Consider the following 22,786-nt stretch of genomic DNA (forward strand, 5'->3'; position numbering starts at 1 on the left):
GTAGTGTTCCCTGCTGGCTCTTTGATCATGGGACCCATCTCCAGCCATATGGCCATTTTTGTGCCTGGCGCGGCGCCAAGTGGGAAAGGGTGGTTCTGAGGCTGAAGGCAGCAGGATAGCCTGCAGCCCCCAGGTCTGTGGGGCTACGCAAGCGGTTCCCAAAGAGCTTTAGAACAAGGCATAGTTTTCCCTGCTGGCTCTTTGGGCGTGGGACCCATCTCAAGCCATATTGCCATTTTTGTGCTTGGTACGGCTCCAAGTGGGAAAGGGTGGTTTTGAGGCTGAAGGCGCCAGGAAAGCCTGCAGCCCCCAGGTCTGTGGGCTACGCAAGCCGTTCCCAAAGAGCTTTAGAACAAGGCCTAGTTTTCCCTGCTGGCTCTTTGGGCGTGGGTCCCATCTCCAGCCATATGGCCATCTTTGTGCCTGGCGTGGTGCCAAGTGGGAAAGGGTGATTCTGAGGCTGAAGGCAGCAGGAAAGCCTGCAGCCCCCAGGTCTGTGGGGCTATGCAAGCCATTCCCAAAGAGCTTTAGAACAAGGCATAGTTTTCCCTGCTGGCTCTTTGGGCGTGGGACCCATCTCCAGCCATATGGCCATTTTTGTGCCTGGCGCGGCGCCAAGTGGGAAAGGGTGGTTCTGAGGCTGAAGGCAGCAGGAAAGCCTGCAGCCCCCCGGTGTGTGGGGCTACGCAAGCAGTTCCCAAAGAGCTTTAGAACAAGGCCTAGTTTTCCCTGCTGGCTCTTTGGGCGTGGGACCCATCTCCAGCCATATTGCCATTTTTGTGCCTGGTACGGCGCCAAGTGGGAAAGGGTGGTTTTGAGGCTGAAGGCGCCAGGAAAGCCTGCAGCCCCGAGGTCTGTGGGCTACGCAAGCGGTTCCCAAAGAGCTTTAGAACAAGGCATAGTTTTCCCTGCTGGCTCTTTGGGCGTGGGACCCATCTCCAGCCATATTGCCATCTTTGTGCCTGGCACAGCGCCAAGTGGGAAAGGGTGGTTTTGAGGCTGAAGGCAGCAGGAAAGCCTGCAGCCCCCAGGTGTGTGGGGCTACGCAAGCGGTTCCCCAAGAGCTTTAGAATAAGGCATAGTTTTCCCTGCTGGCTCCCTGGGCGTGGGAAACATCTCCAGCCATATTGCCATTTTTGTGCCTGGCACGGCACCAAGTGGGAAAGGGTGGATTTGAGGCTGAAGGCAGCAGGAAAGCCTGCAGCCCCCAGGTGTGTGGGGCTACGCAAGCGGTTCCCAAAGAGCTTTAGAACAAGGCCTAGTTTTCCCTGCTGGCTCTTTGGGCGTGGGACCCATCTCCAGCCATATGGGCATTTTTGTGCCTGGCGTGGCGGCAAGTAGGAAAGGGTGGTTTTGAGGCTGAAGGCAGCAGGAAAGCCTGCAGCCCCCAGGTGTGTGGGGCTACGCAAGCGGTTCCCAAAGAGCTTTAGAACAAGGCATAGTTTTCCCTGCTGGCTCTTTGGGCGTGGGTCCCATCTCCAGCCACATGGCCATTTTTGTGACTGGCACAGCGCCAAGTGGGAAAGGGTGGTTTTGAGGCTGAAGGCAGCAGGAAAGCCTGCAGCCCCCAGGTGTGTGGGGCTACGCAAGCGGTTCCCAAAGAGCTTTAGAACAAGGCCTAGTTTTCCCTGCTGGCTCCTTGGACGTGGGACCCATCTCCAGCCATATGGCCATTTTTGTGCCTGGCGCGGCGCCAAGTGGGAAAGGGTGTTTTTGAGGCTGAACGCAGCAGGAAAGCCTGCAGCCCCCAGGTGTGTGGGGCTACACAAGCGGTTCCCAAAGAGCTTTAGAACAAGGCCTAGTTTTCCCTGCTGGCTCTTTGGGCGTGGGACCCATCTCCAGCCATATGGCCATTTTTGTGCCTGGCGCGGCGCCAAGTGGGAAAGGGTGGTTTTGAGGCTGAAAGCAGCAGGAAAGCCTGCAGCCCCCAGGTGTGTGGGGCTACGCAAGCGGTTCCCAAAGAGCTTAGAACAAGGGCCTAGTTTTCCCTGCTGGCTCCTTGGGCGTGGGACCCATCTCCAGCCATATGGCCATTTTTGTGCCTGGCACAGCGCCAAGTGGGAAAGGGTGGTTTTGAGGCTGAAGGCAGCAGGAAAGCCTGCAGCCCCCAGGTGTGTGGGGCTACGCAAGCGGTTCCCAAAGAGCTTTAGAACAAGGCCTAGTTTTCCCTGCTGGCTCTTTGGGCGTGGGACCCATCTCCAGCCATATTGCCATTTTTGTGCCTGGCGCGGCGCAAGTGGGAAAGGGTGGTTTTGAGGCTGAAGGCAGCAGGAAAGCCTGCAGCCCCCAGGTCTGTGGGGCTACGCAAGCGGTTCCCAGAGAGCTTTAGAACAAGGCCTAGTTTTCCCTGCTGGCTCTTTGGGCGTGGGACCCATCTCCACCCATATTGCCATTTTTGTGCCTGGTACGGCGCCAAGTGGGAAAGGGTGGTTTTGAGGCTGAAGGCGCCAGGAAAGCCTGCAGCCCCCAGGTCTGTGGGCTACGCAAGCAGTTCCCAAAGAGCTTTAGAACAAGGCCTAGTTTTCCCTGCTGGCTCTTTGGGCGTGGGACCTATCTCCAGCCATATGGCCATCTTTGTGCCTGGCGCGGCGCCAAGTGGGAAAGGGTGGTTTTGAGGCTGAAGGCAGCAGGAAAGCCTGCAGCCCCCAGGTGTGTGGGGCTACGCAAGCGGTTCCCCAAGAGCTTTAGAATAAGGCATAGTTTTCCCCTGCTGGCTCCCTGGGCGTGGGAAACATCTCCAGCCATATTGCCATTTTTGTGCCTGGCACGGCACTAAGTGGGAAAGGGTGGTTTTGAGGCTGAAGGCAGCAGGAAAGCCTGCAGCCCCCAGGTGTGTGGGGCTACGCAAGCGGTTCCCAAAGAGCTTTAGAACAAGGCATAGTTTTCCATGCTGGCTCTTGGGGCGTGGGACCCATCTCCAGCCATATGGCCATTTTTGTGCCTGGCGCGGCTCCAAGTGGGAAAGGGTAGTTTTGAGGCTGAAGGCAGCAGGAAAGCCTGCAGCCCCCAGGTGTGTGGGGCTACGCAAGCAGTTCCCAAATAGCTTTTGAACAAGGGGTAGTGTTCCCTGCTGGCTCTTTGATCATGGGACCCATCTCCAGCCATATGGCCATTTTTGTGCCTGGCGCGGCGCCAAGTGGGAAAGGGTGGTTCTGAGGCTGAAGGCAGCAGGATAGCCTGCAGCCCCCAGGTCTGTGGGGCTACGCAAGTGGTTCCCAAAGAGCTTTAGAACAAGGCATAGTTTTCCCTGCTGGCTCTTTGGGCGTGGGACCCATCTCAAGCCATATTGCCATTTTTGTGCTTGGTACGGCGCCAAGTGGGAAAGGGTGGTTTTGAGGCTGAAGGCGCCAGGAAAGCCTGCAGCCCCCAGGTCTGTGGGCTACGCAAGCCGTTCCCAAAGAGCTTTAGAACAAGGCCTAGTTTTCCCTGCTGGCTCTTTGGGCGTGGGTCCCATCTCCAGCCATATGGCCATCTTTGTGCCTGGCGTGGTGCCAAGTGGGAAAGGGTGGTTCTGAGGCTGAAGGCAGCAGGAAAGCCTGCAGCCCCCAGGTCTGTGGGGCTATGCAAGCCATTCCCAAAGAGCTTTAGAACAAGGCCTAGTTTTCCCTGCTGGCTCTTTGGGCGTGGGACCCATCTCCAGCCATATTGCCATTTTTGTGCCTGGTACGGCGCCAAGTGGGAAAGGGTGGATTTGAGGCTGAAGGCGCCAGGAAAGCCTGCAGCCCCCAGGTCTGTGGGCTACGCAAGCGGTTCCCAAAGAGCTTTAGAACAAGGCATAGTTTTCCCTGCTGGCTCTTTGGGCGTGGGAAACATCTCCAGCCATATTGCCATTTTTGTGCCTGGCACGGCAGCAAGTGGGAAAGGGTGGTTTTGAGGCTGAAGGCAGCAGGAAAGCCTGCAGCCCCCAGGTGTGTGGGGCTACGCAAGCGGTTCCCAAAGAGCTTTAGAACAAGGCATAGTTTTCCATGCTGGCTCTTGGGGCGTGGGACCCATCTCCAGCCATATGGCCATTTTTGTGCCTGGCGCGGCTCCAAGTGGGAAAGGGTAGTTTTGAGGCTGAAGGCAGCAGGAAAGCCTGCAGCCCCCAGGTGTGTGGGGCTACGCAAGCAGTTCCCAAATAGCTTTTGAACAAGGGGTAGTGTTCCCTGCTGGCTCTTTGATCATGGGACCCATCTCCAGCCATATGGCCATTTTTGTGCCTGGCGCGGCGCCAAGTGGGAAAGGGTGGTTCTGAGGCTGAAGGCAGCAGGATAGCCTGCAGCCCCCAGGTCTGTGGGGCTACGCAAGTGGTTCCCAAAGAGCTTTAGAACAAGGCATAGTTTTCCCTGCTGGCTCTTTGGGCGTGGGACCCATCTCAAGCCATATTGCCATTTTTGTGCTTGGTACGGCGCCAAGTGGGAAAGGGTGGTTTTGAGGATGAAGGCGCCAGGAAAGCCTGCAGCCCCCAGGTCTGTGGGCTACGCAAGCCGTTCCCAAAGAGCTTTAGAACAAGGCCTAGTTTTCCCTGCTGGCTCTTTGGGCGTGGGTCCCATCTCCAGCCATATGGCCATCTTTGTGCCTGGCGTGGTGCCAAGTGGGAAAGGGTGGTTCTGAGGCTGAAGGCAGCAGGAAAGCCTGCAGCCCCCAGGTCTGTGGGGCTATGCAAGCCATTCCCAAAGAGCTTTAGAACAAGGCCTAGTTTTCCCTGCTGGCTCTTTGGGCGTGGGACCCATCTCCAGCCATATGGCCATTTTTGTGCCTGGCGCGGCGCCAAGTGGGAAAGGGTGGTTCTGAGGCTGAAGGCAGCAGGAAAGCCTGCAGCCCCCATGTGTGTGGGGCTACGCAAGCAGTTCCCAAAGAGCTTTAGAACAAGGCCTAGTTTTCCCTGCTGGCTCTTTGGGCGTGGGACCCATCTCCAGCCATATTGCCATTTTTGTGCCTGGTACGGCGCAAAGTGGGAAAGGGTGGTTTTGAGGCTGATGGCAGCAGGAAAGCCTGCAGCCCCCAGGTCTGTGGGCTACGCAAGCGGTTCCCAAAGAGCTTTAGAACAAGGCATAGTTTTCCCTGCTGGCTCTTTGGGCGTGGGACCCATCTCCAGCCATATTGCCATCTTTGTGCCTGGCACAGCGCCAAGTGGGAAAGGGTGGTTTTGAGGCTGAAGGCAGCAGGAAAGCCTGCAGCCCCCAGGTGTGTGGGGCTACGCAAGCGGTTCCCCAAGAGCTTTAGAATAAGGCATAGTTTTCCCTGCTGGCTCCCTGGGCGTGGGAAACATCTCCAGCCATATTGCCATTTTTGTGCCTGGCACGGCACCAAGTGGGAAAGGGTGGTTTTGAGGCTGAAGGCAGCAGGAAAGCCTGCAGCCCCCAGGTGTGTGGGGCTACGCAAGTGGTTCCCAAAGAGCTTTAGAACAAGGCCTAGTTTTCCCTGCTGGCTCTTTGGGCGTGGGACCCATCTCCAGCCATATGGGCATTTTTGTGCCTGGCGCGGCGCCAAGTGGGAAAGGGTGGTTTTGAGGCTGAAGGCAGCAGGAAAGCCTGCAGCCCCCAAGTGTGTGGGGCTACGCAAGCGGTTCCCAAAGAGCTTTAGAACAAGGCATAGTTTTCCCTGCTGGCTCCTTGGGCGTGGGACCCATCTCCAGCCATATTGCCATTTTTGTGCCTGGTACGGTGCCAAGTGAGAAAGGGTGGTTTTGAGGCTGAAGGCAGCAGGAAAGCCTGCAGCCCCCAGGTGTGTGGGGCTACGCAAGCGGTTCCCAAAGAGCTTTAGAACAAGGCATAGTTTTCCCTGCTGGCTCTTTGGGCGTGGGACCCATCTCCAGCCATATTGCCATTTTCGTGCCTGGCAGGGCACCAAGTGGGAAAGGGTGTTTTTGAGGCTGAAGGCAGCAGGAAAGCCTGCAGCCCCCAGGTCTGTGGGGCTACGCAAGCGGTTCCCAAAGAGCTTTAGAACAAGGCCTAGTTTTCCGTGCTGGCTCTTTGGGCGGGGGACCCGTCTCCAGCCATATTGCCATTTTTGTGCCTGCCGCGGCGCCTAGTGGGAAAGGGTGGTTCTGAGGCTGAAGGCAGCAGGATAGCCTGCAGCCCCCAGGTCTGTGGAACCACGCAAGCGGTTCCCAAAGAGCTTTAGAACAAGACATAGTTTTCCCTGCTGGCTCCTTGGGCGTGGGACCCATCTCCATCCATATGGCCATTTTTGTGCCTGGTACGGCGCCAAGTGAGAAAGGGTGGTTTTGAGGCTGAAGGCGCCGGGAAAGCCTGCAGCCCCTAGGTGTGTGCGGCTACGCAAGCGGTTCCCAAAGAGCTTTAGAACAAGGCCTAGTTTTCCCTGCTGGCTCTTTGGGCGTGGGACCCATCTCCAGCCATATTGCCATTTTCGTGCCTGTCACGGCACCAAGTGGGAAAGGGTGTTTTTGAGGCTGAAGGCAGCAGGAAAGCCTGCAGCCCCCAGGTCTGTGGGGCTACACAAGCGGTTCCCAAAGAGCTTTAGAACAAGGCATAGTTTTCCCTGCTGGCTCTTTGGGCGTGGGACCCATCTCCAGCCATATGGCCATTTTTGTGTCTGGCGCGGCGCCAAGTGGGAAAGGGTGGTTTTGAGGCTGAAAGCAGCAGGAAAGCCTGCAGCCCCCAGGTCTGTGGGGCTACGCAAGAGGTTCCCAAAGAGCTTTAGAACAAGGCCTAGTTTTCCCTGCTGGCTCTTTGGGTGTGGGACCCATCTCCAGCCATATGGCCATTTTTGTGCCTGGCGCGGCGCCAAGTGGGAAAGGGTGGTTTTGAGGCTGAAGGCAGCAGGAAAGCCTGCAGCCCCCAGGTGTGTGGGGCTACGCAAGCGGTTCCCAAAGAGCTTTAGAACAAGGCATAGTTTTCCCTGCTGGCTCTTTGGGCGTGGGAAACATCTCCAGCCATATTGCCATTTTTGTGCCTGGCACGGCACCAAGTGGGAAAGGGTGGTTTTGAGGCTGAAGGCAGCAGGAAAGCCTGCAGCCCCCAGGTGTGTGGGGCTACGCAAGCGGTTCCCAAAGAGCTTTAGAACAAGGCATAGTTTTCCATGCTGGCTCTTGGGGCGTGGGACCCATCTCCAGCCATATGGCCATTTTTGTGCCTGGCGCGGCTCCAAGTGGGAAAGGGTAGTTTTGAGGCTGAAGGCAGCAGGAAAGCCTGCAGCCCCCAGGTGTGTGGGGCTACGCAAGCAGTTCCCAAATAGCTTTTGAACAAGGGGTAGTGTTCCCTGCTGGCTCTTTGATCATGGGACCCATCTCCAGCCATATGGCCATTTTTGTGCCTGGCGCGGCGCCAAGTGGGAAAGGGTGGTTCTGAGGCTGAAGGCAGCAGGATAGCCTGCAGCCCCCAGGTCTGTGGGGCTACGCAAGTGGTTCCCAAAGAGCTTTAGAACAAGGCATAGTTTTCCCTGCTGGCTCTTTGGGCGTGGGACCCATCTCAAGCCATATTGCCATTTTTGTGCTTGGTACGGCGCCAAGTGGGAAAGGGTGGTTTTGAGGCTGAAGGCGCCAGGAAAGCCTGCAGCCCCCAGGTCTGTGGGCTACGCAAGCCGTTCCCAAAGAGCTTTAGAACAAGGCCTAGTTTTCCCTGCTGGCTCTTTGGGCGTGGGACTCATCTCCAGCCATATGGCCATCTTTGTGCCTGGCGTGGTGCCAAGTGGGAAAGGGTGGTTCTGAGGCTGAAGGCAGCAGGAAAGCCTGCAGCCCCCAGGTCTGTGGGGCTATGCAAGCCATTCCCAAAGAGCTTTAGAACAAGGCATAGTTTTCCCTGCTGGCTCTTTGGGCGTGGGACCCATCTCCAGCCATATGGCCATTTTTGTGCCTGGCGCGGCGCCAAGTGGGAAAGGGTGGTTCTGAGGCTGAAGGCAGCAGGAAAGCCTGCAGCCCCCAGGTGTGTGGGGCTACGCAAGCAGTTCCCAAAGGGCTTTAGAACAAGGCCTAGTTTTCCCTGCTGGCTCTTTGGGCGTGGGACCCATCTCCAGCCATATTGCCATTTTTGTGCCTGGTACGGCGCCAAGTGGGAAAGGGTGGTTTTGAGGCTGAAGGCGCCAGGAAAGCCTGCAGCCCCCAGGTCTGTGGGCTACGCAAGCGGTTCCCAAAGAGCTTTAGAACAAGGCATAGTTTTCCCTGCTGGCTCTTTGGGCGTGGGACCCATCTCCAGCCATATTGCCATCTTTGTGCCTGGCACAGCGCCAAGTGGGAAAGGGTGGTTTTGAGGCTGAAGGCAGCAGGAAAGCCTGCAGCCCCCAGGTGTGTGGGGCTACGCAAGCGGTTCCCCAAGAGCTTTAGAATAAGGCATAGTTTTCCCTGCTGGCTCCCTGGGCGTGGGAAACATCTCCAGCCATATTGCCATTTTTGTGCCTGGCACGGCACCAAGTGGGAAAGGGTGATTTTGAGGCTGAAGGCAGCAGGAAAGCCTGCAGCCCCCAGGTGTGTGGGGCTACGCAAGCGGTTCCCAAAGAGCTTTAGAACAAGGCCTAGTTTTCCCTGCTGGCTCTTTGGGCGTGGGACCCATCTCCAGCCATATGGGCATTTTTGTGCCTGGCGCGGCGCCAAGTGGGAAAGGGTGGTTTTGAGGCTGAAGGCAGCAGGAAAGCCTGCAGCCCCCAGGTGTGTGGGGCTACGCAAGCGGTTCCCAAAGAGCTTTAGAACAAGGCATAGTTTTCCCTGCTGGCTCCTTGGGCGTGGGACCCATCTCCAGCCATATTGCCATTTTTGTGCCTGGTACGGCGCCAAGTGAGAAAGGGTGGTTTTGAGGCTGAAGGCAGCAGGAAAGCCTGCAGCCCCCAGGTGTGTGGGGCTACGCAAGCGGTGCCCAAAGAGCTTTAGAACAAGGCATAGTTTTCCCTGCTGGCTCTTTGGGCGTGGGACCCATCTCCAGCCATATTGCCATTTTCGTGCCTGGCAGGGCACCAAGTGGGAAAGGGTGTTTTTGAGGCTGAAGGCAGCAGGAAAGCCTGCAGCCCCCAGGTCTGTGGGGCTACGCAAGCGGTTCCCAAAGAGCTTTAGAACAAGGCCTAGTTTTCCTTGCTGGCTCTTTGGGCGGGGGACCCGTCTCCAGCCATATTGCCATTTTTGTGCCTGCCGCGGCGCCTAGTGGGAAAGGGTGGTTCTGAGGCTGAAGGCAGCAGGATAGCCTGCAGCCCCCAGGTCTGTGGAACCACGCAAGCGGTTCCCAAAGAGCTTTAGAACAAGACATAGTTTTCCCTGCTGGCTCCTTGGGCGTGGGACCCATCTCCAGCCATATGGCCATTTTTGTGCCTGGTACGGCGCCAAGTGAGAAAGGGTGGTTTTGAGGCTGAAGGCGCCAGGAAAGCCTGCAGCCCCTAGGTGTGTGGGGCTACGCAAGCGGTTCCCAAAGAGCTTTAGAACAAGGCCTAGTTTTCCCTGCTGGCTCTTTGGGCGTGGGACCCATCTCCAGCCATATTGCCATTTTCGTGCCTGTCACGGCACCAAGTGGGAAAGGGTGTTTTTGAGGCTGAAGGCAGCAGGAAAGCCTGCAGCCCCCAGGTCTGTGGGGCTACACAAGCGGTTCCCAAAGAGCTTTAGAACAAGGCATAGTTTTCCCTGCTGGCTCTTTGGGCGTGGGACCCATCTCCAGCCATATGGCCATTTTTGTGCCTGGCGCGGCGCCAAGTGGGAAAGGGTGGTTTTGAGGCTGAAAGCAGCAGGAAAGCCTGCAGCCCCCAGGTCTGTGGGGCTACGCAAGCGGTTCCCAAAGAGCTTTAGAACAAGGCCTAGTTATCCCTGCTGGCTCTTTGGGTGTGGGACCCATCTCCAGCCATATGGCCATTTTTGTGCCTGGCGCGGCGCCAAGTGGGAAAGGGTGGTTTTGAGGCTGAAGGCAGCAGGAAAGCCTGCAGCCCCCATGTGTGTGGGCCTACGCAAGCGGTTCCCAAAGAGCTTTAGAACAAGGCCTAGTTTTCCCTGCTGGCTCCTTGGGCGTGGGACCCATCTCCAGCCATATGGCCATTTTTGTGCCTGGCGCGGCGCCAAGTGGGAAAGGGTGGTTCTGAGGCTGAAGGCAGCAGGATAGCCTGCAGCCCCCAGGTGTGTGGGGCTACGCAAGCGGTTCCCAAAGAGCTTTAGAACAAGGCATAGTTTTCCATGCTGGCTCCTTGGGCGTGGGACCCATCTCCAGGCATAAGGCCATTTTTTTGTCTGGCACAGCGCCAAATGGGAAAGGGTGGTTTTGAGGCTGAAGGCAGCAGGAAAGCCTGCAGCCCCCAGGTGTGTGGGGCCACGCAAGAGGTTCCCAAAGAGCTTTAGAACAAGGCCTAGTTTTCCCTGCTGGCTCTTTGGGCGTGGGACCCATCTCCAGCCATATGGCCATTTTTTTGCCTGGCGCGGCGCCAAGTGGGAAAGGGTGGTTTTGAGGCTGAAGGCAGCCGGAAAGCCTGCAGCCCCCAGGTGTGTGGGGCTACGCAAGCGGTTCCCAAAGAGCTTTAGAACAAGGCATAGTTTTCCCTGCTGGCTCCTTGGGCGTGGGTCCCATCTCCAGCCACATGGCCATTTTTGTGCCTGGCCTGGCGCCAAGTGGGAAAGGGTAGTTTTGAGGCTGAAGGCAGCAGGAAAGACTGCAGCCCCCAGGTCTGTGGGGCTACGCAAGCGGTTCCCAAAGAGCTTTAGAACAAGGCATAGTTTTCCCTGCTGGCTCTTTGGGCGTGGGACCAGTCTCCAGCCATATGGCCATTTTTGTGCCTGGCAGGGCACCAAGTGGGAAAGGGTGTTTTTGAGGCTGAAGGCAGCAGGAAAGCCTGCAGCCCCCAGGTGTGTGGGGCTACGCAAGCGGTTCCCAAAGAGCTTTAGAACAAGGCATAGTTTTCCCTGCTGGCTCTTTGGGCGTGGGACCCGTCTCCAGCCATATGGCTATTTTTGTGCCTGGCGCGGCGCCTAGTGGGAAAGGGTGGTTTGGAGGCTGAAGGCAGCAGGAAAGCCTGCAGCCCCCAGGTGTGTGGGGCTATGCAAGCCATTCCCAAAGAGCTTTAGAACAAGGCATAGTTTTCCCTTCTGGCTCTTTGGGCATGGGACCCATCTCCAACCATATGGCCATTTTTGTGCCTGGCGCGGCGCCAAGTGGGAAAGGGTGGTTCTGAGGCTGAAGGAAGCAGGATAGCCTGCAGCCCCCAGGTCTGTGGGGCTACACAAGCGGTTCCCAAAGAGCTTTAGAACAAGGCATAGTTTTCCCTGCTGGCTCTTTGGGCGTGGGACCCATCTCCAGCCATATGGCCATTTTTGTGCCTGGCGCGGCGCCATGTGGGAAAGGGTGGTTTTGAGGCTGAAGGCAGCAGGAAAGCCTGCAGCCCCCAGGTGTGTGGGGCTACGCAAGCCTTTCCCAAAGAGCTTTAGAACAAGGCCTAGTTTTCCCTGCTGGCTCTTTGGGCGGGGGACCCATCTCCAGCCATATTGCCATCTTTGTGCCTGGCGTGGCGCCAAGTGGTAAAGGGTGGTTTTGAGGCTGAAGGCAGCAGGAAAGCCTGCAGCCCCCAGGTGTGTGGAGCTACGCAAGGGGTTCCCAAAGAGCTTTAGAACAAGGCATATTTTTCCCTGCTGGCTCTTTGGGCGTGGGACCCATCTCCAGCCATATGGCCATTTTTGTGCCTGGCGCGGCACCAAGTGGGAAAGGGTGGTTTTGAGGCTGAAGGTAGCAGGAAAGCCTGCAGCCCCCAGGTGTGTGGGGCTACGCAAGCGGTTCCCAAAGAGCTTTAGAACAAGGCATAGTTTTCCCTGCTGGCTCTTTGGGCGTGGGACCAGTCTCCAGCCATATGGCCATTTTTGTGCCTGGCGCGGCGCCAAGTGGGAAAGGGTGGTTTTGAGGCTGAAGGCAGCAGGAAAGCCTGCAGCCCCCAGGTCTGTGGGGCTACACAAGCGGTTCCCAAAGAGCTTTAGAACAAGGCCTAGTTTTCCCTGCTGGCTCTTTGGGCGTGGGTCCCATCTCCAGCCATATGGCCATTTTTGTGCCTGGCGTGGCGCAAAGTGGGAAAGGGTGGTTTTGAGGCTGAAGGCAGCAGGAAAGCCTGCAGCCCCCAGGTGTGTGGGGCTACGCAATCTGTTCCCAAAGAGCTTTAGAACAAGGCCTAGTTTTCCCTGCTGGCTCTTTGGGCGTGGGACCCATCTCCAGCCATATGGCCATTTTTGTGCCTGGCGCGGCGGCAAGTAGGAAAGGGTGGTTTTGAGGCTGAAGGCAGCAGGAAAGCCTGCAGCCCCCAGGTGTGTGGGGCTACGCAAGCGGTTCCAAAATAGCTTTAGAACAAGGCATAGTTTTCCCTGCTGGCTCCTTGGGCGTGGGTCCCATCTCCAGCCACATGGCCATCTTTGTGCCTGGCGGGGCGCCAAGTGGGAAAGGGTGGTTTTGAGGCTGAAGGCAGCAGGAAAGCCTGCAGCCCCCATGTGTGTGGGGCTACGCAAGCGGTTCCCAAAGAGCTTTAGAACAAGGCCTAGTTTTCCCTGCTGGCTCTTTGGGCGTGGGACCCATCTCCAGCCATATGGCCATTTTTGTGCCTGGCGCGGCGCCAAGTGGGAAAGGGTGGTTTTGAGGCTGAAGGCAGCAGGAAAGCCTGCAGCCCCCAGGTGTGTGGGGCTACGCAAGCGGTTCCCAAAGAGCTTTAGAACAAGGCATAGTTTTCCCTGCTGGCTCCTTGGGCGTGGGACCCATCTCCAGCCATATTGCCATTTTTGTGCCTGGCGCGGCGCCAAGTGTGAAAGGGTGGTTCTGAGGCTGAAGGCAGCAGGAAAGCCTGCAGCCCCCACGTCTGTGGGGCTACGCAAGCGGTTCCCAAAGAGCTTTAGAACAAGGCCTAGTTTTCCCTGCTGGCTCTTTGGGCGTGGGACCCATCTCCAGCCATATTGCCATTTTCGTGCCTGGCAGGGCACCAAGTGGGGAAGGGTGTTTTTGAGGCTGAAGGCAGCAGGAAAGCCTGCAGCCCCCAGGTGTGTGGGGCTACGCAAGCGGTTCCCAAAGAGCTTTAGAACAAGGCATAGTTTTCCCTGCTGGCTCTTTGGGCGGGGGACCCGTCTCCAGCCATATTGCCATTTTTGTGCCTGGCGCGGCGCCTAGTGGGAAAGGGTGGTTTTGAGGCTGAAGGCAGCAGGAAAGCCTGCAGCCCCCAGGTGTGTGGGGCTACGCAAGCGGTTCCCAAAGAGCTTTAGAACAAGGCATAGTTTTCCCTGCTGGCTCTTTGGGCGTGGGACCCGTCTCCATCCATATGGCTATTTTTGTGCCTGGCGCGGCGCCTAGTGGGAAAGGGTGGTTTGGAGGCTGAAGGCAGCAGGAAAGCCTGCAGCCCCCAGGTGTGTGGGGCTACGCAAGCCATTCCCAAAGAGCTTTAGAACAAGGCATAGTTTTCCCTTCTGGCTCTTTGGGCATGGGACCCATCTCCAGCCATATGGCCATTTTTGTGCCTGGCGCGGCGCCAAGTGGGAAAGGGTGGTTCTGAGGCTGAAGGCAGCAGGATAGCCTGCAGCCCCCAGGTCTGTGGGGCTACACAAGCGGTTCCCAAAGAGCTTTAGAACAAGGCATAGTTTTCCCTGCTGGCTCTTTGGGCGTGGGACCCATCTCCAGCCATATGGCCATTTTTGTACCTGGCGCGGCGCCATGTGGGAAAGGGTGGTTTTGAGGCTGAAGGCAGCAGGAAAGCCTGCAGCCCCCAGGTGTGTGGGGCTACGCAAGCCATTCCCAAAGAGCTTTAGAACAAGGCATAGTTTTCCCTGCTGGCTCTTTGGGCGGGGGACCCATCTCCAGCCATATTGCCATCTTTGTGCCTGGCGCGGCGCCAAGTGGTAAAGGGTGGTTTTGAGGCTGAAGGCAGCAGGAAAGCCTGCAGCCCCCAGGTCTGTGGGGCTACGCAAGCGGTTCCCAAAGAGCTTTAGAACAAGGCATATTTTTCCCTGCTGGCTCTTTGGGCGTGGGACCCATCTCCAGCCATATGGCCATTTTTGTGCCTGGCGCGGCACCAAGTGGGAAAGGGTGGTTTTGAGGCTGAAGGCAGCAGGAAAGCCTGCAGCCCCCAGGTCTGTGGGGCTACGCAAGCTGTTCCCAAAGAGCTTTAGAACAAGGCATAGTTTTCCCTGCTGGCTCCTTGGGCGTGGGTCCCATCTCCAGCCACATGGCCATCTTTGTGCCTGGCGGGGCGCCAAGTGGGAAAGGGTGGTTTTGAGGCTGAAGGCAGCAGGAAAGCCTGCAGCCTGCAGGTGTGTGGGGCTACGCAAGCGGTTCCAAAAGAGCTTTAGAACAAGGCCTAGTTTTCCCTGCTGGCTCTTTGGGCGTGGGACCCATCTCCAGCCATATGGCCATTTTTGTGCCTGGCGCGGCGCCAAGTGGGAAAGGGTGGTTTTGAGGCTGAAGGCAGCAGGAAAGCCTGCAGCCCCCAGGTGTGTGGGGCTACGCAAGCGGTTCCCAAAGAGCTTTAGAACAAGGCCTAGTTTTCCCTGCTGGCTCCTTGGGCGTGGGACCCATCTCCAGCCATATTGCCATTTTTGTGCCTGGTACGGCGCCAAGTGAGAAAGGGTGGTTTTGAGGCTGAAGGCAGCAGGAAAGCCTGCAGCCCCCAGGTCTGTGGGGCTACGCAAGCGGTTCCCAAAGAGCTTTAGAACAAGGCCTAGTTTTCCCTGCTGGCTCTTTGGGCGTGGGACCCATCTCCAGCCATATTGCCATTTTCGTGCCTGGCAGGGCACGAAGTGGGAAAGGGTGGTTTTGAGGCTGAAGGCAGCAGGAAAGCCTGCAGCCCCCAGGTGTGTGGGGCTACGCAAGCGGTTCCCAAAGAGCTTTAGAACAAGGCCTAGTTTTCCCTGCTGGCTCTTTGGGCGGGGGACCCGTCTCCAGCCATATTGCCATTTTTGTGCCTGGCGCGGCGCCTAGTGGGAAAGGGTGGTTTTGAGGCTGAAGGCAGCAGGAAAGCCTGCAGCCCCCAGGTGTGTGGGGCTATGCAAGCCATTCCCAAAGAGCTTTAGAACAAGGCATAGTTTTCCCTTCTGGCTCTTTGGGCATGGGACCCATCTCCAACCATATGGCCATTTTTGTGCCTGGCGCGGCGCCAAGTGGGAAAGGGTGGTTCTGAGGCTGAAGGAAGCAGGATAGCCTGCAGCCCCCAGGTCTGTGGGGCTACACAAGCGGTTCCCAAAGAGCTTTAGAACAAGGCATAGTTTTCCCTGCTGGCTCTTTGGGCGTGGGACCCATCTCCAGCCATATGGCCATTTTTGTACCTGGCGCGGCGCCATGTGGGAAAGGGTGGTTTTGAGGCTGAAGGCAGCAGGAAAGCCTGCAGCCCCCAGGTGTGTGGTGCTACGCAAGCCTTTCCCAAAGAGCTTTAGAACAAGGCCTAGTTTTCCCTGCTGGCTCTTTGGGCGGGGGACCCATCTCCAGCCATATTGCCATCTTTGTGCCTGGCGTGGCGCCAAGTGGTAAAGGGTGGTTTTGAGGCTGAAGGCAGCAGGAAAGCCTGCAGCCCCCAGGTGTGTGGGGCTACGCAAGCGGTTCCCAAAGAGCTTTAGAACAAGGCATATTTTTCCCTGCTGGCTCTTTGGGCGTGGGACCCATCTCCAGCCATATGGCCATTTTTGTGCCTGGCGCGGCACCAAGTGGGAAAGGGTGGTTTTGAGGCTGAAGGTAGCAGGAAAGCCTGCAGCCCCCATGTGTGTGGGGCTACGCAAGCGGTTCCCAAAGAGCTTTAGAACAAGGCCTAGTTTTCCCTGCTGGCTCTTTGGGCGTGGGACCCATCTCCAGCCATATGGCCATTTTTGTGCCTGGCGCGGCGCCAAGTGGGAAAGGGTGGTTTTGAGGCTGAAGGCAGCAGGAAAGCCTGCAGCCCCCAGGTGTGTGGGGCTACGCAAGCGGTTCCCAAAGAGCTTTAGAACAAGGCATAGTTTTCCCTGCTGGCTCCTTGGGCGTGGGACCCATCTCCAGCCATATTGCCATTTTTGTGCCTGGCGCGGCGCCAAGTGTGAAAGGGTGGTTCTGAGGCTGAAGGCAGCAGGAAAGCCTGCAGCCCCCACGTCTGTGGGGCTACGCAAGCGGTTCCCAAAGAGCTTTAGAACAAGGCCTAGTTTTCCCTGCTGGCTCTTTGGGCGTGGGACCCATCTCCAGCCATATTGCCATTTTCGTGCCTGGCAGGGCACCAAGTGGGGAAGGGTGTTTTTGAGGCTGAAGGCAGCAGGAAAGCCTGCAGCCCCCAGGTGTGTGGGGCTACGCAAGCGGTTCCCAAAGAGCTTTAGAACAAGGCATAGTTTTCCCTGCTGGCTCTTTGGGCGGGGGACCCGTCTCCAGCCATATTGCCATTTTTGTGCCTGGCGCGGCGCCTAGTGGGAAAGGGTGGTTTTGAGGCTGAAGGCAGCAGGAAAGCCTGCAGCCCCCAGGTGTGTGGGGCTACGCAAGCGGTTCCCAAAGAGCTTTAGAACAAGGCATAGTTTTCCCTGCTGGCTCTTTGGGCGTGGGACCCGTCTCCATCCATATGGCTATTTTTGTGCCTGGCGCGGCGCCTAGTGGGAAAGGGTGGTTTGGAGGCTGAAGGCAGCAGGAAAGCCTGCAGCCCCCAGGTGTGTGGGGCTACGCAAGCCATTCCCAAAGAGCTTTAGAACAAGGCATAGTTTTCCCTTCTGGCTCTTTGGGCATGGGACCCATCTCCAGCCATATGGCCATTTTTGTGCCTGGCGCGGCGCCAAGTGGGAAAGGGTGGTTCTGAGGCTGAAGGCAGCAGGATAGCCTGCAGCCCCCAGGTCTGTGGGGCTACACAAGCGGTTCCCAAAGAGCTTTAGAACAAGGCATAGTTTTCCCTGCTGGCTCTTTGGGCGTGGGACCCATCTCCAGCCATATGGCCATTTTTGTACCTGGCGCGGCGCCATGTGGGAAAGGGTGGTTTTGAGGCTGAAGGCAGCAGGAAAGCCTGCAGCCCCCAGGTGTGTGGGGCTACGCAAGCCATTCCCAAAGAGCTTTAGAACAAGGCATAGTTTTCCCTGCTGGCTCTTTGGGCGGGGGACCCATCTCCAGCCATATTGCCATCTTTGTGCCTGGCGCGGCGCCAAGTGGTAAAGGGTGGTTTTGAGGCTGAAGGCAGCAGGAAAGCCTGCAGCCCCCAGGTCTGTGGGGCTACGCAAGCGGTTCCCAAAGAGCTTTAGAACAAGGCATATTTTTCCCTGCTGGCTCTTTGGGCGTGGGACCCATCTCCAGCCATATGGCCATTTTTGTGCCTGGCGCGGCACCAAGTGGGAAAGGGTGGTTTTGAGGCTGAAGGCAGCAGGAAAGCCTGCAGCCCCCAGGTCTGTGGGGCTACGCAAGCTGTTCCCAAAGAGCTTTAGAACAAGGCATAGTTTTCCCTGCTGGCTCCTTGGGCGTGGGTCCCATCTCCAGCCACATGGCCATCTTTGTGCCTGGCGGGGCGCCAAGTGGGAAAGGGTGGTTTTGAGGCTGAAGGCAGCAGGAAAGCCTGCAGCCTGCAGGTGTGTGGGGCTACGCAAGCGGTTCCAAAAGAGCTTTAGAACAAGGCCTAGTTTTCCCTGCTGGCTCTTTGGGCGTGGGACCCATCTCCAGCCATATGGCCATTTTTGTGCCTGGCGCGGCGCCAAGTGGGAAAGGGTGGTTTTGAGGCTGAAGGCAGCAGGAAAGCCTGCAGCCCCCAGGTCTGTGGGGCTACGCAAGCGGTTCCCAAAGAGCTTTAGAACAAGGCCTAGTTTTCCCTGCTGGCTCCTTGGGCGTGGGACCCATCTCCAGCCATATTGCCATTTTTGTGCCTGGTACGGCGCCAAGTGAGAAAGGGTGGTTTTGAGGCTGAAGGCAGCAGGAAAGCCTGCAGCCCCCAGGTCTGTGGGGCTACGCAAGCGGTTCCCAAAGAGCTTTAGAACAAGGCCTAGTTTTCCCTGCTGGCTCTTTGGGCGTGGGACCCATCTCCAGCCATATTGCCATTTTCGTGCCTGGCAGGGCACGAAGTGGGAAAGGGTGGTTTTGAGGCTGAAGGCAGCAGGAAAGCCTGCAGCCCCCAGGTGTGTGGGGCTACGCAAGCGGTTCCCAAAGAGCTTTAGAACAAGGCCTAGTTTTCCCTGCTGGCTCTTTGGGCGGGGGACCCGTCTCCAGCCATATTGCCATTTTTGTGCCTGGCGCGGCGCCTAGTGGGAAAGGGTGGTTTTGAGGCTGAAGGCAGCAGGAAAGCCTGCAGCCCCCAGGTGTGTGGGGCTATGCAAGCCATTCCCAAAGAGCTTTAGAACAAGGCATAGTTTTCCCTTCTGGCTCTTTGGGCATGGGACCCATCTCCAACCATATGGCCATTTTTGTGCCTGGCGCGGCGCCAAGTGGGAAAGGGTGGTTCTGAGGCTGAAGGAAGCAGGATAGCCTGCAGCCCCCAGGTCTGTGGGGCTACACAAGCGGTTCCCAAAGAGCTTTAGAACAAGGCATAGTTTTCCCTGCTGGCTCTTTGGGCGTGGGACCCATCTCCAGCCATATGGCCATTTTTGTACCTGGCGCGGCGCCATGTGGGAAAGGGTGGTTTTGAGGCTGAAGGCAGCAGGAAAGCCTGCAGCCCCCAGGTGTGTGGTGCTACGCAAGCCTTTCCCAAAGAGCTTTAGAACAAGGCCTAGTTTTCCCTGCTGGCTCTTTGGGCGGGGGACCCATCTCCAGCCATATTGCCATCTTTGTGCCTGGCGTGGCGCCAAGTGGTAAAGGGTGGTTTTGAGGCTGAAGGCAGCAGGAAAGCCTGCAGCCCCCAGGTGTGTGGGGCTACGCAAGCGGTTCCCAAAGAGCTTTAGAACAAGGCATATTTTTCCCTGCTGGCTCTTTGGGCGTGGGACCCATCTCCAGCCATATGGCCATTTTTGTGCCTGGCGCGGCACCAAGTGGGAAAGGGTGGTTTTGAGGCTGAAGGTAGCAGGAAAGCCTGCAGCCCCCAGGTGTGTGGGGCTACGCAAGCGGTTCCCAAAGAGCTTTAGAACAAGGCATAGTTTTCCCTGCTGGCTCTTTGGGCGTGGGACCAGTCTCCAGCCATATGGCCATTTTTGTGCCTGGCGCGGCGCCAAGTGGGAAAGGGTGGTTTTGAGGCTGAAGGCAGCAGGAAAGCCTGCAGCCCCCAGGTCTGTGGGGCTACGCAAGCGGTTCCCAAAGAGCTTTAGAACAAGGCCTAGTTTTCCCTGCTGGCTCTTTGGGCGTGGGTCCCATCTCCAGCCATATGGCCATTTTTGTGCCTGGCGTGGCGCAAAGTGGGAAACGGTGGTTTTGAGGCTGAAGGCAGCAGGAAAGCCTGCAGCCCCCAGGTGTGTGGGGCTACGAAATCTGTTCCCAAAGAGCTTTAGAACAAGGCCTAGTTTTCCCTGCTGGCTCTTTGGGCGTGGGACCCATCTCCAGCCATATGGCCATTTTTGTGCCTGGCGCGGCGGCAAGTAGGAAAGGGTGGTTTTGAGGCTGAAGGCAGCAGGAAAGCCTGCAGCCCCCAGGTGTGTGGGGCTACGCAAGCGGTTCCAAAATAGCTTTAGAACAAGGCCTAGTTTTCCCTGCTGGCTCCTTGGGCGTGGGTCCCATCTCCAGCCACATGGCCATCTTTGTGCCTGGCGGGGCGCCAAGTGGGAAAGGGTGGTTTTGAGGCTGAAGGCAGCAGGAAAGCCTGCAGCCCCCATGTGTGTGGGGCTACGCAAGCGGTTCCCAAAGAGCTTTAGAACAAGGCCTAGTTTTCCCTGCTGGCTCTTTGGGCGTGGGACCCATCTCCAGCCATATGGCCATTTTTGTGCCTGGCGCGGCGCCTAGTGGGAAAGGGTGGTTTTGAGGCTGAAGGCAGCAGGAAAGCCTGCAGCCCCCAGGTGTGTGGGGCTACGCAAGCGGTTCCCAAAGAGCTTTAGAACAAGGCATAGTTTTCCCTGCTGGCTCCTTGGGCGTGTGACCCATCTCCAGCCATATTGCCATTTTTGTGCCTGGCGCGGCGCCAAGTGGGAAAGGGTGGTTCTGAGGCTGAAGGCAGCAGGAAAGCCTGCAGCCCCCACGTCTGTGGGGCTACGCAAGCGGTTCCCAAAGAGCTTTAGAACAAGGCCTAGTTTTCCCTGCTGGCTCTTTGGGCGTGGGACCCATCTCCAGCCATATTGCCATTTTCGTGCCTGGCAGGGCACCAAGTGGGAAAGGGTGTTTTTGAGGCTGAAGGCAGCAGGAAAGCCTGCAGCCCCCAGGTGTGTGGGGCTACGCAAGCGGTTCCCAAAGAGCTTTAGAACAAGGCATAGTTTTCCCTGCTGGCTCTTTGGGCGGGGGACCCGTCTCCAGCCATATTGCCATTTTTGTGCCTGGCGCGGCGCCTAGTGGGAAAGGGTGGCTTTGAGGCTGAAGGCAGCAGGAAAGCCTGCAGCCCCCAGGTGTGTGGGGCTACGCAAGCGGTTCCCAAAGAGCTTTAGAACAAGGCATAGTTTTCCCTGCTGGCTCTTTGGGCGTGGGACCCGTCTCCATCCATATGGCTATTTTTGTGCCTGGCGCGGCGCCTAGTGGGAAAGGGTGGTTTGGAGGCTGAAGGCAGCAGGAAAGCCTGCAGCCCCCAGGTGTGTGGGGCTACGCAAGCCATTCCCAAAGAGCTTTAGAACAAGGCATAGTTTTCCCTGCTGGCTCTTTGGGCGGGGGACCCATCTCCAGCCATATTGCCATCTTTGTGCCTGGCGCGGCGCCAAGTGGTAAAGGGTGGTTTTGAGGCTGAAGGCAGCAGGAAAGCCTGCAGCCCCCAGGTCTGTGGGGCTACGCAAGCGGTTCCCAAAGAGCTTTAGAACAAGGCATATTTTTCCCTGCTGGCTCTTTGGGCGTGGGACCCATCTCCAGCCATATGGCCATTTTTGTGCCTGGCGCGGCGCCAAGTGGGAAAGGGTGGTTTTGAGGCTGAAGGCAGCAGGAAAGCCTGCAGCCCCCAGGTCTGTGGGGCTACGCAAGCTGTTCCCAAAGAGCTTTAGAACAAGGCATAGTTTTCCCTGCTGGCTCCTTGGGCGTGGGTCCCATCTCCAGCCACATGGCCATCTTTGTGCCTGGCGGGGCGCCAAGTGGGAAAGGGTGGTTTTGAGGCTGAAGGCAGCAGGAAAGCCTGCAGCCTGCAGGTGTGTGGGGCTACGCAAGCGGTTCCAAAAGAGCTTTAGAACAAGGCCTAGTTTTCCCTGCTGGCTCTTTGGGCGTGGGACCCATCTCCAGCCATATGGCCATTTTTGTGCCTGGCGCGGCGCCAAGTGGGAAAGGGTGGTTTTGAGGCTGAAGGCAGCAGGAAAGCCTGCAGCCCCCAGGTGTGTGGGGCTACGCAAGCGGTTCCCAAAGAGCTTTAGAACAAGGCCTAGTTTTCCCTGCTGGCTCCTTGGGCGTGGGACCCATCTCCAGCCATATTGCCATTTTTGTGCCTGGTACGGCGCCAAGTGAGAAAGGGTGGTTTTGAGGCTGAAGGCAGCAGGAAAGCCTGCAGCCCCCAGGTGTGTGGGGCTACGCAAGCGGTTCCCAAAGAGCTTTAGAACAAGGCCTAGTTTTCCCTGCTGGCTCTTTGGGCGTGGGACCCATCTCCAGCCATATTGCCATTTTCGTGCCTGGCAGGGCACGAAGTGGGAAAGGGTGGTTTTGAGGCTGAAGGCAGCAAGAAAGCCTGCAGCCCCCAGGTGTGTGGGGCTACGCAAGCGGTTCCCAAAGAGCTTTAGAACAAGGCCTAGTTTTCCCTGCTGGCTCTTTGGGCGGGGGACCCGTCTCCAGCCATATTGCCATTTTTGTGCCTGGCGCGGCGCCTAGTGGGAAAGGGTGGTTTTGAGGCTGAAGGCAGCAGGAAAGCCTGCAGCCCCCAGGTGTGTGGGGCTACGCAAGCCATTCCCAAAGAGCTTTAGAACAAGGCATAGTTTTCCCTTCTGGCTCTTTGGGCATGGGACCCATCTCCAGCCATATGGCCATTTTTGTGCCTGGCGCGGCGCCAAGTGGGAAAGGGTGGTTCTGAGGCTGAAGGCAGCAGGAAAGCCTGCAGCCCCCAGGTGTGTGGGGCTACGCAAGCGGTTCCCAAAGAGCTTTAGAACAAGGCATAGTTTTCCCTGCTGGCTCCTTGGGCGTGGGACCCATCTCCAGCCATATGGCCATTTTTGTGCCTGGTACGGCGCCAAGTGAGAAAGGGTGGTTTTGAGGCTGAAGGCGCCAGGAAAGCCTGCAGCCTGCAGGTGTGTGGGGCTACGCAAGCGGTTCCCAAAGAGCTTTAGAACAAGGCCTAGTTTTCCCTGCTGGCTCTTTGGGTGTGGGACCCATCTCCAGCCATATGGCCATTTTTGTGCCTGGCGCGGCGCCAAGTGGGAAAGGGTGGTTTTGAGGCTGAAGGCAGCAGGAAAGCCTGCAGCCTGCAGGTGTGTGGGGCTACGCAAGCGGTTCCCAAAGAGCTTTAGAACAAGGCCTAGTTTTCGCTGCTGGCTCCTTGGGCGTGGGACCCATCTCCAGCCATATGGCCATTTTTGTGACTGGCACAGCGCCAAGTGGGAAAGGGTGGTTTTGAGGCTGAAGGCGGCAGGAAAGCCTGCAGCCCCCAGGTGTGTGGGGCTACACAAGCGGTTCCCAAAGAGCTTTAGAACAAGGCCTAGTTTTCCCTGCTGGCTCCTTGGGCGTGGGACCCATCTCCAGCCATATGGCCATTTTTGTGCCTGGCACAGCGCCAAGTGGGAAAGGGTGGTTTTGAGGCTGAAGGCAGCAGGAAAGCCTGCAGCCCCCAGGTGTGTGGGGCTACGCAAGCGGTTCCCAAAGAGCTTTAGAACAAGGCATAGTTTTCCCTGCTGGCTCTTTGGGCGTGGGACCCATCTCCAGCCATATGGCCATTTTTGTGCCTGGCGCGGCGCCAAGTGGGAAAGGGTGGTTTTGAGGCTGAAGGCAGCAGG

The sequence above is a fragment of the Chroicocephalus ridibundus genome, chromosome 7, assembly GCF_963924245.1.
Source record: "Chroicocephalus ridibundus chromosome 7, bChrRid1.1, whole genome shotgun sequence".
NCBI classification, from domain to species: Eukaryota; Metazoa; Chordata; class Aves; order Charadriiformes; family Laridae; genus Chroicocephalus; species Chroicocephalus ridibundus.